We start from the raw sequence: 14,673 nt of genomic DNA on the forward strand, positions 1-14,673 counted from the left end.
AACAGGGAAATCCACCCATTTTTTATTTGCCTCTGAAGTGAAATTATGCTTAAAACTACCCAAATTTGCTCTTCAAACTCCAAAATTCATGCATTTTGTGTGTCTCTCTTTAGAGAAATGGGGTCCAGGAAAAACTACATGAACTATCCAATCTGCCCACAAACCGGGTGGTTTATGTTTCCTGTATAGTTCTCCCTTGACCTTGTGTCTCTAGGGACAACCATCTGAACAGCAAACATGGACAATACAGCTTGGACGCAGGATACCCAGCAACCATTCACCTTTTTATTTCTGTGGTAAGCAGATAAGAGTTTTGCAGAAATTCATAGCAATTTCCTTCTTCACATTGCACGATAAAATTAGCAACAGGAAATGTAGAGCTTTCTGCCTTAGGGATCATGTTTTCTATTGTCTTTTACATTTTTAGGTGAGCATATTCAGAAGGGATTTGCATAATATGTGCAAATCCATTAGAGTATTTATCAGAATATTCTGGTTATTTGCTTGCCAATACGCTTTTTACAGTCCAGCCAGCAGGCAGGCAGCAATTGTGGCAGATAAAATGGTCATGGCATGGATGGGGCTGATCTAGCTTGAAGCATTATATTTTCTACAGACCTTAGCATCAGTTATCCTGCTGATCTATCTAGCTTCACAAATGTAAAGTGTGGATAATTGCATTTAATCAATCTGAGTTATACGGTCTAATATTCCTACAATATTTTTCTACACAGATAATATTGCTCGTCTCTTGATCTTTGAGTGCCACAGAACCAGATCCAGACAGTTGGCCCAGCGTCTCTTGATGGAGGAAGTTTAGATTTGATGAAGACTTGCGTTGCTAGGACTCCTACTACCACTTTAATGATTGCATTGCTAGGGAAATCACCACTGGTGTGTTTAATGTTTGGTCTAGGTTGGCTATGGGCTAGCTTTAGAGTACCTATAAGAAGGATGAGATGTTTTCCATCTCTTTAACCACAACATTCAAAACTGTTATTGGCCTGGTCAGTATTATCAGATAGGGTGATCACCAATTGGTGTTGGTATGCTCCTTGTGGGCATTTCTCAACAGCCTGAGGAAGCCACATGTTTATGTAGTGAGGGATCTGGCTAGGGTGTAACTCACAGAGCTAGTTAATGCTTAGTTCAAATGTCCATAGGTTAATTTCACTGGAGTGGTTCATAATTCTGCTGATGCTGATTATGATAATGTGACAGTGAGGTAGAGTTTTAATATGACTGTGATGCATTTTGGAACTTATGTATTTGCTGTGATATGTAGCTTTTCTTTGAATTATTTTCCTATCTCTTTATTATTTGTGCAAATTAACGGTTTGGTTTTAAAATTTCCTGGTGTATGTAAAATCTCAAAGAATTGTTATCTTTATATTCCAATTTTCCTTCTATAAAGCAAGTTTATGCGTGAGAGATTTACAATGTATACCACACAGTTTCTGTGTGAGTCATTTATCTGGATGTGGTGTGGCGTGGTGAGTGGCTATCTCTCTTAGTTCTTTGACCTTTATGTAATGGTGTTGCCCTGGTCATATTGGGGTACATCCTTGGTGCTGTTGAACGCTGGTGAGGTGAGTTCAGTTGGTTTTGGATGTACACTGCGGATATCTGGGTGGTGTATGGCGGGTGTGGCAAGCACTGGCCAGCTGCAAGCTACAGGATGCCATGGCTAGCCACATTGTGTGCAGAGGTGGTCTCATGATCGTTAAATCTGACCTTGAAGGAAACCCTTTACTGGTTATCCTGGATCATCATTCCACTGGGGATCCTAGAAAGGCACAATAGATGGGGGTTGTCAGTAAGACATCTAGCCATGTATCTGCACTCTGGTGCTGAATCTAGCACTGCATTCAATGGTCAGAGCCGCAGAGAGTTCATGGGTTAGTTTTTGAGATTTTTTTTTTTTTTTTTTTAAGGTGTAGTGCTCAGTTAGAGGAGTGTGAGGCAGGCAGGTATTGACCTTAGACGTTTGTCATTTTAGACCATATTGAATATGTGACACCTTGAAGACCGGCGGAGTCCCACTTGTGGAACGCAGTCTGATCGACGGTCCGTGTTTTGGGCAGCCGTTCCTGCTGCAGGCCGCTTTTCAGTTTGCGACCTGTTTTTTGGGCCGCAGCGCGACCTGAACTTTCCCTTTAGGCTCTGTTTCCCGCTGCGCCCACCTTTTAACCCCTCCTAGTTTTACTTACCTGTTTCGTACTGTTTTTCTTCTTTTCTTCTTTTTTCTCTTTTTCTTTTTTGTTTCTTCTTGGTAATAGTTTCTCTTTCCCAGGAGTCTGTGTTTCTGTCCCTGCATGCCTTTCTCCCTACTTTTTATACTACCGCTATTTCTATTTTTCCATTCCTTTAATGTGGCTTTTCCCAATCCAAGATTGTGTCTTCATTACTTCCTGCATGTCACTTCCTGCATGTCACTTCCTGTTTGTCAGTATATAAGCACAGTTGGTCTTCTGTTCCTTGCGCTGCAAACACTTCCGTTCCGGTTGTGCTCCTCACTCCTGTATCCTGTGATTTTGGACCTCACCTGCTTTTCCCTGTCTGCAGTTTTTGTTACAGACTTTTTTGCCTCATTTTATTTTATTTTATTTAGATCTTTTTCTGGAGTTCCTTGCTCTGAGGTTTTTCCCAAATTGTTTTTTTTCCTCTGGGACTCATTCTGGGGTTTACGGCCTGCTTGGTGTTCTATTATCAGCAGCAACATCGCTAATGGAAAGGGTCACCTCTACCTTGGTCAATCCATAACAAGCAAGAAACCTGGTGGTGCCCAGAGATTGGCAGATTACAGTGGTAAGAAGCATTCAGGTCGTGACAGATTGCAACGCCAAACATTTCTGCATTGCTCTGGAACCATGGAAGGACCACCTAAAGATGTTGTGGAAACTGCACAGTCTATGCTTTATACCGTACAGCAACAGGCACAGGAATTAAAACAACTGAGTGCCGAAAACACTGCTCTGATACAAGCTCTGGTGTCTCGATCTATTGATGTACCTGCCATCCCTGCCTCAACACCACGTTATTCTGGAGATCCTAACAAGTTCAAGGAACTTCTGGGCTCTTTAACAGTGTATTTTGCATTTCGACCCTTTCAGTTTATCCAGGATAAGACCAAGGTTGGTTATTTGATAAGTTCTCTCTCTGGCCCAGCCTTAGCCTGGGTAACCCCCTTGGTAGCTGCCAATGACTCTTTATTATCCAACCGATTTTCTTCAAGCCTTTAAAGAGATGTTCGAATGACCTGGACTGGAAGCCACTGCGGAAGAGGCGTTATGTGAGATAAAACAAGGGAATCAGGATGTCCTTACTTACACAACCCGTTTCAAACAACTAGCGGCTGAAACCACATGGTTTGAATGCACTTTTGTGACACTCTTCCGTCTAGGGTTACGAGACAAAATAAAGGATGAACTGGTGCATTCTACCCAGGTAGAATCATTGAAAGAGCTGATGGACTGGGCACTTAATATTGAGTACCATTTACGAGAACGTAGATTGGAGAAACGAAGGTCCAGGTTTCAGTCCCAATCAGTAGCAATGCGCCCTTCTGCACGCCGCCCTGAAGAAAACGAACCAGAGAAACCAGCCTCCACAGAAGAAGAACCCATGCAAATTGATGCTGCTCATGGACCGTTATCTGAAGCAGAGCGAGAAAACAGACAACGCAAAGGCTTATGTCTTTATTGTGGCAGTGCGGGTCATCTCATTTGAATGTGTCCAATCGGTCCCACCTGACCGTCGGGAAACACCAACTCCTGTCCCCTGTTAGAAGGAAGGGGACAGGAAGCATTGAGATACCTTCCATCTGCTCCTCAGAGAAGATACCACAGCTCTTTTTATATTTTCAGTAATTCTACAGTGCCCTAACCAGGAAGAACAAGTATTCGCGTTATTGGATTGTGGAGCCAGTAGGATGTTCTTAGATGAGAAATGGGCTAAGGAAAAAGGAATACCTTGTGTTCCTAAAGAGATCCCCAAACATGTTCTAACAGTAGATGGTTCTCCTTTAACGTCCAAACCAGTGGTGGATACTACTCATAGCCTTTACCTGCAATTTGGAAGACATAAGGAATACCTTGCCTTTGACTTTGTATTTTCTTCTAACAATACTTTGATTCTCAGAATTCCTTGGTTAACACTACATAATCCATATAAAAATTGGGAAACATGGACTATATCACTCTCATCCCACTTTTGTCAATTATATTGCTATTCAACAGATTCCTATTGGTCTCCGAAAGGGTCCATTTTCTCTTCCAATGAAGCAAGCAATACCATTAATATGATTCAAGGAATACCCAGATGCTATCAAGGATACTCCGACATGTTCCAGAAACCTCAAAAACACATTTTGCATCCTCATCTGGATTATGACTGTGTTATTTCTTTGATACCTGGAGAAGTAACTCCCTTCAGAAGAAAGTATTCCTTATCAGAGAAGGAAAGAAAAGTATTTAAGGCATACATAGATGAAAACATGCAAAGCGGGTTGATTGTTCCCTCTTCATCACCTGCCGGGGCTCCTCTTTTCTTTATACCTAAGAAGACTAAAGATCTCCGCCCCTGTATTGACTTTCGAGAGTTGAATAAAATTACCATCAAGGGTAGGTATCCCCTACCTCTTATTAAGGATATTTTGGAAGCAGTCCAAGGATCCAAGATATTCACCAAGTTAGATCTGAGGGGTGTCTATCATCTTTTACGGATTAAGGAAGGTGATGAATGGAAGACTGTTTTTTGTATTCTATTAGGTAATTTTGAATACTGTGTCATGCCTTTTGGTCTGACTAATGCACCTTTCATATTCCAAGTATTTATGGATTCAGTTTTCTCAGATCTTTCGAATCAAAGTGTTGTCATCTATCTAGATTACATTCTGGTATATTCTCGTTGTCCTGAACACCATACTAAGCATGTTCTTCAGGTCCTGGAAAGACTCCAACAAAACAATCTGTACTGTAAGCCTAAAAAGTGGGAGTTCAACAAGACTGAGGTTCAATATCTTGGGTTCCGTATCAACCAAGTTGGCATTGCTCTGGACCCAGAAGAGGTACAAGCTATATGAGATTGGCCTTCTCCTGCTTCTGTTAAGGAGACACAGTGCTTTCTAGGGTTATCCAATTTCTACGGACAATTTATAAAGGACTTTGCCCAACAACAAGGGCAGATAACCCAGACCATCAAAAAATAAAATCTAAAGAAGGGTTTCATTTGGACAGAAGAAGCAGAAAGAGCCTTTCAGAGTCTAAAGCATGCCTTTACACAAGCTCCAATATTACGTCATCCTGACACTACAAAGAAATTTATAGTGGTCACTGATGCATCAGATAGAGCTATTGGAGCTGTGATACTACAAAGACAAGATGATGATGGTCTTGAACATCCTGTCTTTTGCCTATCCCATGTGTTGTCAGATGCAGAACGAAACTATTCCGTGTTGGAGAGGAAATTACTAGCATTAAAAGCTGCTTCCATGGAAAGGAGACATTTTCTAATGGGTTCACAAGAGACGTTTGAAGTTAGAACAGATCATCGTTATCTACAATGCCTCCACAGTTTTCAATGCCGGAATAGTCGGCAAGCCAGGTGGGCTTTCTTTTTTAGCCAATACGATTTTGTGGTTACATACATATCTGGATCCCAAAATGTTGTAGCAGTTGCTCTATCCTGCTGATATCCGGAGAGCACAAATACTACTTATCCACACCTCATAGAGCCATGTCCAATAGTGGGAGCCGCTTAATCCTTTCTCAACCTTGTGAAAGCAGAGTATCAAAATTTACCCATGGAAGAATGGAACGCTTTAAGTTCCCACTTACAGAAGGATCAGGAGTACAACATTCATAAAAAAACCTTATTTTTGCCTACTAAGAAGGTACAAACTGAAGCCATGCAAATGTGTCACGACTCCCCTATTGCTGGACATTGTGGAATTAGGAACACACAGGAACTGCTCCTCCGACACTTTTGGTGGCCCACGTTGAAATCTGATGGTGAAATATATGTAAGATCTTGCCCAATATGTGCTCAAACTAAGACACCTCAGACTAAGCCAGTAGGTTTATTGATGTCCTTGCCTGTGCCATCCGTTCCATGGCATACGTTGATCACAGATTTTATATATTCATTGCCATCCTCTGTGGGCTCTCAAGTCATAATGGTAATGGTTGACTCTTTCCCTAAGTTGGCTCATTTTTCTGCCCTAAAGAAATTACCCACCACTAAGGAAATGAGTCAAGTCTTTCTAGGAAGTATATTTCAATTGCATGGCCTCTCTCAAGTAATCATTTCCAATCGAGGACCCCAATATGGGTCCAGATTTTGGAGAACATTTTGTAAGTTTTTACATATTGAGGTGGCTCTATCGTCCGGGTTCCATCCTCAGACCAATGGTCAAACAGAACGCCTAAATCAAGGATCACAACAATATCTACGCTGCTTTTGTAATGCAACCCAAAGTAAGTGGTCTTCATATCTACCATTGGCTGAATTTTCCTATAATAATACAGTCCATAGTGCAGCAAAAACCACACCTTTCTTTTGTACTCATGGTTTCCATCCTACAGCTTTTCCTACCGTCACTAATAAGGAGTCCTCTGTTCCTGCAGTTACCTCAGTTGTTTGAAATCTCGGTCAGGTTCAAGACCTGCTATGCACCAATCTCTTAGCTACAAAACATTACATGAAGAAGGTTAGCTGATACTCGGCATAGTCCTGCACCATTTTACCAGCCTAGCAACAAGGTCTGGCTTTCTTCTTAGTTTTTGCCTTTTCACCTGTCCCAGAATAAGTTCAATCCCCGTTACTATGGCCCTTATAGAATCCTGCAGGTATTAAACCTAGTCTCAGTTCGACTTCGTCTACCATTGTCTTGGAAGGTTCATCCTGTTTTTCATGTATCTCAACTCCACCCTTTTATTTCTGATCCCTACAAAAGAAATGCCAATTGTCCTCCTCCTCTTTTGGTTGATGGCCATCCTGAGTACGAAGTACAAGAGATATGCGATTCTTGCTTTTTTCGGAATTGTCTCCAATTCTTGATTTGCTGGAAAGAATACCCCATTAGTGATTGTTCTTGGGAGGATGCTTCCTCAGTCTATGCTCCTGGCTTGGTCTGCACATTTTTTCAGCATTTTCCGGGCAAGCCAGGGGCTTCGAGGAAGGGACCTACAGTGATGCTGTGAAAAATGGCGGCGTCCCACTTGCAGACCGCAGTCGGAACGGCAGTCTGCGTTTCGGGCGGCCGTCCTTGTCGCAGGCTGCTTTTCGGTTCGCAACCTGTTTTTTGTGCCACTACGCGACCTGAAACTTTCCCTTTGGGCTCTGTTTAATGCAGCGCCCACCTACTTTTACTTACCTGTTTCTTACTGTTTTTCTTCTTTTCTTCTTTTTTCTCTTTTTCTTTTTTGTTCCTTCTTGGCAATATTTTCTCTTTCCCAGGAGTCTGTGTTTCTTTCCCTGCATGCCTTGCTCCCTACTCTTTATACTATTACTATTACTATTTTTCCATTACTTTAATGTGGCTTTTCCCAATCCAAAATGGTGTCTTCATTACTTCCTGCATGTCATTTCCTGTTTGTCAGTTCATAAGCACAGTTGGTCTTCTGTTCCTTGCGTTGCAAACACTTCCGTTCCGGTTGTGCTCCTTGCTCCTGTATCCTGTGATTTTGGACTTCACATGCTTTTCCCTGTCTGCAGTTTTTGTTCCAGACTTTTTTGCCTCATTTTTTTATTTTCTTTATATCTTTTTCAGGAGTTCCTTGATGTGAGGTTTATCCCAAATTGTGTTTTTCCCTCTGAGACTCCTTCTGGAGTTTACGGCCTGCTTGTTGTTCTATTATCAGCAGCACAGTGGCTACTGGAAAGGGTCGCCCCTACCTTGCTCAATACAGAACAAGCAAGAAACCTGGTGGTGGCCAGAGATTGGCAGAATAATGGCTCCAGGGGAGTGTGGGGCCTGAGTGGGCAAAAGTAGGCCTTCCGAAGAACATGACAAATGGCAATTACCTATCCACCCATGGAGAATGGTCAAGTGAGATAATGTGGTTTGGAAAGTGAAAATGTCTAGTCAGATCGGTGCAACCCTTGAGGGGGAGAGTGGTATGGAAGCAGAGATCTGGGCATCTATGAAGGTAAGTGCTGGTCAGAGATTTCTCAACAGCTGGTGTTTGTTAAGAACAGATATTGAGTAATTCGCTGGTTCAGACATACGGTTCACCAGTGAAAAACACATCGGTAATGCCAATAGGTCTGGGTTTAATGCGCAGGCACACTGAAGCCAGGAAAAAGAGTAAGGAATGAAGGGAGGGGGATATCACAGTGTGGGGGACAGGAAGAATGAGAAATACACATGACAAAAAAGAGGAGTATTTGTAGTTTGGAAGTCCCAGGGGACTAAGGGAGTGCAGGGAATAAGAGAGGGGCAGGAAGGAAGAGACAGGAGGAAGAGAAGAAGAACATTGTCAATGCATACTGGAGAGACCCAGCAAGAGTGAACATAGAGGTCTATTGCAGCTTATGCAAGCACTCAAAGGTAGTGCAAGGATTCTCCCAAACAGCCAATACAATCAGGTGAGAGATGAATACTGCACTGTAGTGAGCCAAGACATGTTTGTCCCTATATATATTATAAGTAATAGGTGTGATTAATAGCTGCACTGTCAAGTCCAAGACAAAAAGGGAGGTGACAGTCTTTGTGTCAGATACATTGAATAAAGACACTCTCCATTTTACTAGTGAAGCCCATCTGTACATGATGATGACAATTATATGTAGGGAACCTGATATATAATTTTTCAGGTTTAGATGTTTCCATTGCCAAAAATTGCAAATCACCAACCATGAGTATCTGGTTGCTCTTGAATTGGTCAAAGTCAAAAGTTAAGGCTGACTCGAATGGAGCTCTGGTTAACTGGTTAGAAAAACAGGCTTGTCCAGCTGGAAAGTTTACCTTCTGCTTCAGTCATTTTTCCAGAAAAAAACCTCATTGACAAAGCTGTTGGCGTGTCAGGCTGTGGGCTTGATCTGATGTAGGGCTAGGCTGGCTGAAGTGGAGGACTTCTTAAGGAGCCTCAGCTTTGGCAGGAAGAGCCAGGCTCTCTGCATCAACAACGGGAAAGTTGTGAGTGTGTGAAGTCCAAAGTCTGTGCCCAGGAAGGTCTTGTCAGCGGTCGGCTGCTACTTGATTTTGGCCTCTGTGGAATCCTTTTATGTCAGAAATGAGAAACATTTCTGTAAGTCAGACTTCTTTCAGTGGGGCAAACCAGCAAGTTGAATTCCACCTGTGATTAAGGGTCCGTGTCTACAGCTTGGTTGTGGCTCAGTGGTAGCCTCTGGTTCTTTTTGTAAGAAGTTTGGAAAAGGTTTGTCAGTGTTGAGTCTTGCAATTTTGTGGGCAGGGAGAAGAGTACACGCTAAAATCAGATAAGAGTCCAGGACCTTTAGGGCACATCTTGGGGATTAGGACTTAATCTCCCAGAATCTACTAGGGTGGTCCAGGACAAATCCAGTTGGAACTGGTCAGCTGGGCTCAGCAGAATCTTGGGTTTCTTGCAGCATTAGAGCTTACCAGTGTTTGTATTCCTGGAGCCAACTAGCCTATACAAACCACGTTTTAGTCCTGGGTACAAGTGGGAGCAGATCCAGTCCTTGGGGTTCGCACTGTAGGTTACAGTAGATGTGGTCCTCTTTCTGAGTGGCAGGGTTCAGCAGGTGCAGTGCTTCTTCTGTCTCCCACAGGTCCAGAGGTGTTCTGAAGAAGGTATCCAGGGGTGACATTTTTATGCCTGGCACTAGCTTGTGGGTGGGGGTGACTCCCTAACCAATTCCCAGGGGCAACCCTACCGGCGTTGAAATCAGTTTCTGAGGGTTTGGCCGTAAACAATTCCACAGTGGACTGGGCCGGCCCCCACTTGCATGCAGGACTGCAATGTCAAAATCCAATATTACAGAATCTTTCTTCATTCTAGGGAAATGAGGAACTCCCTCTCCAAAATCAATTCTGTTGATTCTGCACTTTTAAAACTGCACACTCTGGCTGCAGGTATAGGCCTGAAGACATGTTTTACATTGTCAGTTTAGCGGTGCTGCAGTCCACTAGTGACATTTACCTTACAGGCTCTGGATACCCATAGTGCCGTATATGAGGGATGTATTGGTAAGTTAAAAATGTCAATCAGGGATTAGCCTGTCCTACATGTTTTATGGCTTAGAACACATACACCAGGCTCTGGGCAGTAGCACCCCATTGTTAAGAAAATCCATTCACCGGCAGGATCAACTCAAAAATTGGGGGTGAGCATGCATAAATGTGACCATTTTTTACACATGGTAATAACAATTAGGAGAATAAGAGTACTAGGAAAAGAATATTATATTTTAGAAATATACAAAGTGACCAAGGACTCGCAGGTGATGTTAAATTAGGTTAATGGGCAAGGAGAGAAAACAATAGAAATGGGTTTGAGGACATAGGGGAAAAGAAGGAGCCAGAATACTGACGGCTGGAAAAGACAATACATTTGGCTTTAATGTAGTTTCCCTACAAAGACATGTCATAAATTCTATTTACATGATGCCACACATTAAAAGTGTTAGAACTTGGGTTGTTGATTGACTGAAGTATAAGCCCTGGTAAAGCAACAACCGCAATCCTAGCCAGAGTAAGGCACAACCAAACCCTAAAACAACCTGTGCTCACCCTCTGGTAGCTTGGCACAGAGCAGTCAGGCTTAGCTTAGAGGTAATGTGTAAAGTATTTGTGCAGACTTCAAACAGTAAAGCAGTGAAAACACCACATACAAAGACTCCACACCAGGGTAGAAAAATAGATGAAGGTTTATTACATAGAACAGGACCAAAATAACAAAGTAGAACTTGTGATATTGATTTTTATATGTTTTAAGTAAAATAGCACTAAGAAGTTTAAAGCACAATAAATGTTTAGCTCATCGTCTCAGACTGGGACAAAGTCAAAACATCAGGCTAACTGCGATGGAGCAAGAGCCAGCTGCTGTGACCCAATTAGACCCGCTGAATAAAAGCATCCTAATACGGGGATGCAGAACATTGTGTGGATTCGGGTCAAAGATCCGTCGCTCAACAGAAACGATGTGCTAGTTCCAAGATGCATTGAGGCTTGAGTGCGAGATCCTGAATCGTCAATGTTGAGGATCCTTTTGACAGGGCTTGCGGTGCAAAGACCGGTGTCGAGGATGCGTTGTGTAGAAGAGGCGATAAGTCAGTTCCAATGAGCTGTAAAGCTGCTGAAAGAGTGTAGCTTGGCTGTGCCAGAACGCCTATGGGAAAAGAATGTGAAAGGGTGGTCATTTTTTGTGGTCACAATTTGGTGGTCACATTTTGTATAATACTTAGTATGATTTTATATCATTTCTGTGCTGCAAAGCATATGAGTGAAGTGTATCTTTGGATGTAACATTTATTGAACGCTTTCTGAATATTTATTTGAGACTAACATTTTAAAAGTATTATTTTGCATAATCATTTCATATATTCTCACATGTAGGGGATCATTGTGACATTGGTGGTCAGATGACTGCCACGCCGGCGATGGCAGTAGGTCAGTCGCCAGGCTGACGGTGAAGACTGCCAAATTATGACCATGGCGATGATCCCTCCCATAGACAGCCAATGTACCACCTGAACCGCCAATGCGGTCTGTCCACTGACCAAGGTAGTTGCCGTCTTCAGACTGGTGGAACACCACACCCCGCCCACCATATTATGAAATAGGAGACCGCCAGGATTTCTGGGGCGGGACCACAGCCACAAAAAGCCTGGCTGAAACAAATTATATAAAAGGAGAAACTCACCTCCAGGGACACAGAGGAGTCCGCGGCCGCCATGGAACCTGAACTGGAAGTCCTGCTGATGCTGTACTAGGCGATGGCAGTCCAGGAGCATCAACGCCGATGGTGAGTATAGCCGCCTAGCATGCAAGGGAGGGAGGGGAGAGTGACACACCCACATGCACAATACACACAAAGCACATACTGAGAACTATCTGCAGAGAAAACCAAGAACATAAGCCAGAATTAAAGAAAGCCAGGACACATACCTTTGGTCCAACCACTGTATACCAGTGGGTATAGTGACCACATCAAAATCATGACAACTATATATACAAAGGGCCATTGGGCAGTCCCATATCTAGATAATGCCACAGGGCAACGTCCAAGGCCCAACTTGACTACTGACAGCCCAAGTCACTCCACTGGGCATGGGCATCATGCTGATGGTAGGCAGGCACCTTGGGGGGGGAATTGTTTTTTTTTTTGTTGGGAGGGGGGGTCCTTGGACTTGGGTTTGGGAAGGGGCGGGTCCTTGCTCCGTTGCTTAGGGGGCAGAGGTGATGGCTTGGAGTGGGGTGCCGGAGTGCCACCCTTGTGTCTCTTTGTTGCAGGTGTAGCTGCAGGGAGAGGGACTGGGACTGGGAGCCGGAGGTACTGGGCTGGGGGAGAGGGAGCTTCCTCTTACTGGCAGGACGGGGGGAGGAGGAGGTAAGAGGTCAAGGCAGGAAAGGAAACATTTTTTAGGTCCAATGGGGCTGGTTGTGGGAGGAGGTTGGGGAGTGGAGGTAGAGGGAGTGGTTGTAGGCGGAATAGGTGTGCTGGTCTGGGTTGCAGGTGCATGGACAGTGTGCATGTGTGAAGTGGATTGCAGTTGAGTGTCTGGGGGGAGCATTTATGTGTCTTTGGAGGTGGGCCAGCCAGGGTGGGAAAGGACAAACAGGACGTGTAAATGTATGTTGTGGTGGTGTCTGCAAGTGAGGTGGGTGTGCTGCATGAGGTTGTGATGGTGGTGGTGGTGACTGCGCATGTGGTGTATGGTGTGCTAGTCTGCGTGTCTGCTTTTGTGGTGACTGTGGGCAAGGCTGTACAGGTGGCAGGATCTGGGATTGATGATGCAGTGCTTGCAGGTATGAGTGTTCATGTGACTGTGAGGGAGAGGAGGAGGGGAGAGAGTGGAGGATGTGGCTGCTGTTGTATGTGCTACTGTGTGTTGGCTGCATGTGTGCTTGTGGAGTGTGGTGCCTGTGCTTGTCTGTGCGAGTCCTGTCTGTTGTCTTGGGTGCATGCTGGTCCGAATGTGTGCGTGGGATGGATGGGGAGAGAGGGCTTTGGGACTGGGAACAGTTAGTTGGAGGGGGGACGGAAGAACCAGGGACACTGGCAGACATCAAATAGGAGGCCAGAGCCTGAAACGATTTCTGTAGGGCAGCCAAGCCACGGTTAATGCCCTCCAGGTAGGCATTACATTGCTGCGTCTGTGATGCCAGCCCCTGAATGGCATTCACTATGGTTGACTGCCCTAGAGAGATGGATCTCAGGAGGTCAATAGCCTCCTCAGTGAGGGCAGCAGGGCTGACTGGGGCAGGGCCCGAGGTGCCTGGGGTGAAGGAGATGCCCACACTCCTGGGTGAGCAGGCACGGGCCACTGTGGTAGGGGCTACTGGCACGGGCGGTGCTGGCACGGGTGGTGGCAGAAGATGTAGTAGATGGGGTGGTCCCGGAGGGGTCCACCACCATCAGGGAACTTCCATCAGAGGAGGAATCAGAGTCAGATGTCGTAGCTCCTGTCTCCCCGTGGTGCTCCCCTCCCACTGGTCCCCTTAGCGTTGGTGGACTCTGCCTCCTGGGTCACGTGGGCTGCAGCTCCTCCACTGGCCGATGCCCATGCTCCTTCACCAGATGATGCTAATACACTCAAGGACAGGATGAGAAAAGGAGAGAGGGTGGTGTAAAATAAAAGGGAGCACAAGGTCAATTACAGCAACAACAGCACATATGGCATACATATCACAATAACTCACTGTGACTAACCCCTTGCAGTATGTACCACAATGCCAAACCATTACCTGGGAACAACAGCAGAAATGAACACCAGAACTACCATCTGCACAACTACTGTGACTAACTAAGCCATGTCTGCCATTGTATACCAGGTGTTTGCCATTACCAAATATACCTAACACCCTACATTGCTAAGCAGGACTCCACTAGATTAGCTAAACCAGCATATTGAGGCATCCATCTTTCATCCAAACACCTTGGAAGGCAACAACAAAGTATACCACACAGTGTGCACTCACCCCCTTGTGGCTGCTGTGCTACCCTCAAGCACCCATCCAACTCAGGATTGGCCACCGCCAGTATGCAGGCAATTATAGGGGGGGTCAGTTTCCCACAGGCACCCTTCCCTCGATGGGAGGCTGTCTTCAGCTGGGCCTCCGCGGTCTTCTGGGCCCAGCGTCTTAGATCTTCCCACTGTTTCCTGCAGTGGGTGCTCTGCTGGCTATGGACCCCCAGGGTCCGCACGTCCTTATCCAAGGCTCGCCACAACTCTTTCTTCTAATGGGTGCTGACCTGCCTAGGGAACACAGATGAATGGACACCATGAACTCAACATGCCATTCTGTAACAGAAATGGCTTACATATTGCATTGATCTCACATCAAGCCCACACATGACGTGTACATCTGCGTACACATTGCATGCAGCAAAAATACACTCCCCAAATGACACACTGCCAGCACACACATACATCTTCATGCTGCCATGATCCATCGTACCCATAAGGTACTCACCTGTTGGTCTGGAGGCCAATACAAATGCCCATACAAGGGTAGGACCCCAT

This window comes from Pleurodeles waltl, chromosome 8 (assembly GCF_031143425.1).
Source record: "Pleurodeles waltl isolate 20211129_DDA chromosome 8, aPleWal1.hap1.20221129, whole genome shotgun sequence".
Lineage (NCBI taxonomy): Eukaryota > Metazoa > Chordata > Amphibia > Caudata > Salamandridae > Pleurodeles > Pleurodeles waltl.